Genomic DNA, 3,801 nt, shown 5'->3' with positions numbered 1-3,801 from the left:
GGGGGCCCCGCCGGAGCTGCGTCACTGCGAGCCCCCGGGCGGAGCCGCCCCCGCGCCCCGCTCTCCTCTCCTCTCCTCTCCTCTCCTGCCGCCCCCTCCCCTTCAGAGCAGGGCAACTTTCTCACAGGCTGGGCAAGCCGAGCTCGCTTTCCCTTCCTTGGCAACTACCGCAGCCGCCCCGCCCGTCCCCCGACCAACACTTCCATGACCCCCGTACATCGCCCCGCCGTGCCTCTGAAAAGGGGAAAGCGGGGCTTCCCTGCCTCTTTCTGCAGCTCGGAGGATGCGGTAGCATCCTTAGGTCTTTCCCACCGTCAGAGGATGCCGAGGCTCTGCCGAAGGGAGGAGGTGCGGTAACCCATATCCCTCTGAAACAGCTTCCACAAGGAATCACCGCCGCGCTTCCACACCCTTTTCCGATCAAAGCCTCTTCAGGTGCTGCTGCAGCCTTTTCCTCCTGCAAGGTTTTTGTCCCTTCCCCTCCCCTCATTGCTCCCTCCTCTCACAGCCTCCCTCCACTAACTATCCAGTACACCCAGATCCCGACTGGGAAGTCATCCCAGTGCTTATGGCACCTGGGGAGGGAATGGCATGCAGTATTCCCCAAGAGTTCTACCAGGGAAATCACTGCTCTCAGCATCCCTCTCCACAGGCAAACCTCTTATTTACTGTGATGATGCTCTGGGGAGCCAGAGGGAGCATACAGAGATCAAGTTTTATATCATTTCCTTTAACAGCCCCTGCTGTCCCAATTAGTCTGTAGTGGAATAAAAAGCTTAAATGACAAGTTAAAACGAGGAAGTCTGGATGCTCCACCCGGTTCCCTTCAGAGCCAGGCAAAGACCAGAACTCCTTTTGGTTTTCATTAACCCTCAGAGGGCCATCTCCAATTTTAAGTGTATTTACAGCTTTTTTCTTTGTCTTCAGAGCCAAGCAGATGGCTCTCTAACTGCCAGTGTTCCTGGAGGACAGTGGATCTGTGCACCAAGCTGGCAGTTCCCTCTTACCATTCCTGTGCCATTCTATAGTCCATTAACAATGGCAGGCTGCTACAGACACATAGCTTTTAAAGACAGAAAACGGCACACAAGCACAGTGCTCCAATCCTACTCACCAGCAGGAAGCAGGAATTCCAGCTCCATGTGAAACTTGCTTCAGGAGACAGCCTGGAGGAGACACCAGGAGGCCAAACCAGACACCTTGTTCGCCTTGCATTCAGTCTGCAATTTCTGCTAAGTAACCCAACCCAGTCACCTGGCCACCAGGGAAGACAAACGACCTGCAACATCTCCCATCTCCCTCATCATGCTGTTCTGTACTGCCTATGCCAGCCCCATCTCCCACAGGCAGCTGCTTCTTTGGGAATCTCCAAAGTCTTGGCTTTGGGAAGTCAAGAGCCTGTTTCAAAAGACTGACAAATTTCCCTAGCTCCAAGGCCCCCATATCCTCCCCTGTCTGTGTGAGGATTCAGCCTGGCCTCAACCTCTTCAGCTGCTCATGAGAAAGAATTTTAAGTGAAACATTTGCCTTTTATGTGTTCTCTGCTTCTGCAAGCATATAAATAGCATGTTTTGCCATCAGTTACATCAGGGTCTGCATGGGAGCACCTTCACATCTTCAGATTTGATCAGGTTCGAGGTTACAAAGATTTGCAAATGTTGTAGGAGGCCTCTGACAGGAGTAGGGACAGAACTGGCTGGATTATATCCAACTCTGTTTTTGGGGTAGGATTCCAAAATAGGATCCCACAGACTCTTCTGCCAGCACTGGAAAACCAGAGCATCCAAGCATCAGTTAATTAAGTCAGCCTCTGTTCTCAAAGAAGTGTCACCTCACATGGACTTTTACAGCCAGGTATCAGCTGGGGTGAGTTTTTCTGCAGATCAAGAGAGAGCTGTGACTGCACTAAATCAGGATTACTGCAGGCAAAGGCACATTTCATTTGATCAGCTGTGAGTGGCACACCCCAACCTCCTTTCTCAGATGTGTCAGTATTCTGATTGCAGCAACATCCATGCCTCGCAATGTTGTGACAATCTACTGCTCTATGAATAAACACTATTTATCCTGTGGGGTTCTCTCAAATACAAATGCTTTAAAAAGTTACACATTTGGCTCATGCTAGAAGCTGGAACTTCAAAGGCTGACAAGCAATTTCTGTGCCTGAGCTCCTTCTAAATTGAGAGGAGACTGCATGAGGAAAATGAGGATTGCTCTTCTAATTAGGTGTGCTAGTGGGGATTATCTTCATTCTTACATGCCAATTAGTTTTCATGGCATTAAAATACTGTAGCCCATTTCATGAACAAACTCATCTCTTTCATTCAGGAGGTGCTAAGACGATGGGTCTGGAGGAAGACAATTGCACCTAAAGGCCACCATCTATCCAGTTTCCCTAACAGAACGAAAATCCTTTCAGAAACCTTGCCATATGCAGTGCATATGATGGAGCTGCACAGCTGACACATTTCTGGGTCTTTCTTGTACAAAAGTGAAACATGACTGTCACCACCTGTGGCCTTACACATGGCACCAGTGCCCAGCAAACTGAGCTGCAGATGAGATCCCGTGTGATACAGATGGGTGATTTCTGTAGCATGGGCAAATATCTTTTTTTAGTTTTCTGTATTTATATAGCACCTCACACTGTGAGTTTTATTCATGCCACATGCACTTAGGCAGTGCAGAAAAAGCTGCTAGAAACTGGCTTCCAGTCTTTAGTGTCAAAATACTTTCTTCATTAAAAAATCCAAATAATTTATAGGGTATTTTTGCTTGAGAACCTTAAAAGTTCAGTCCAACTCTTCCTGAATTGCCTTTCTTAGGCTTCTTAAAACAACAAATTTTCTTCACTTGTAACCCTCTTCTCTTCCATGCAAGATCCCTCTAGCTCCTGTTTTTCAGTGATGGATCTATTCCACAGAAATGAGGTCAAATATTGTATGGCCCAACTGAAAAGAGGTTTAAAATAAGCCTATAAGGCATGTCATAACTATTAAGTGGTATGAAAAATAAATGCACAGACCCTGCTGTGGTCTTCTGGAAAAAGCCCTGTGCTACCTGATATTAACCCTCAGGGCTTCTGGATACACTCACAGGCTGCAGAATGAAAGAAAAGAAACCACCAAACCCAAAACAAAGCCAAACCCAAAACAGAGGTGAGAGAAGGAAAACCAAGTATAAACACAACTACTTATCCAACATCCCAGGTTTTCCACAGAACATTTTCCCATATACTGCTCACACATACCTCTCTTCCTCCCCAGTCATCCTTCTCTCAGTTTGTTAGCTCAGATGGCAGAAAACTAGATTATGCTGCAATACAAAAATAAGTTTAAAATTATAGATAGACAGATGGATGGATGGATGGATGGATGGATGGATGGATGGATGGATGGATGGATGGATGGATGGATGGATAGATAGATAGATAGATAGATAGATAGATAGATAGATAGATAGATAGATAGATAGATAGATAGATAGATGGATGGATGGAAAGGGAAGGGGAAGGGGAAAGGGAAAGGGAAAGGGAAAGGGAAAGGGAAAGGGAAAGGGAAAATACTTTGGAGCCTAGGGGCAATTTTTCCAGACTGCAGTCAGCATGAAGTGCCACTTCCTAGGTCCTTCCCTAGTAGCAACTTGCTGGCACTGCTTGCTCCAGGCAGGAAATGCAAGTTAGCTCCTGCAATTCCACTGGTAAATGTCTCCATGGGAAAGATGACACTGATGGGAACCAACAGGCACATCTCCTCCTAGAAGAGAAAGTTGGAATTTGCCTAGTAATGTGGGCACCACTGG

The sequence above is a fragment of the Geospiza fortis genome, unplaced genomic scaffold, assembly GCF_000277835.1.
Source record: "Geospiza fortis unplaced genomic scaffold, GeoFor_1.0 scaffold99, whole genome shotgun sequence".
Lineage (NCBI taxonomy): Eukaryota > Metazoa > Chordata > Aves > Passeriformes > Thraupidae > Geospiza > Geospiza fortis.
Note: the sequence above shows the minus strand (reverse complement) of the source record.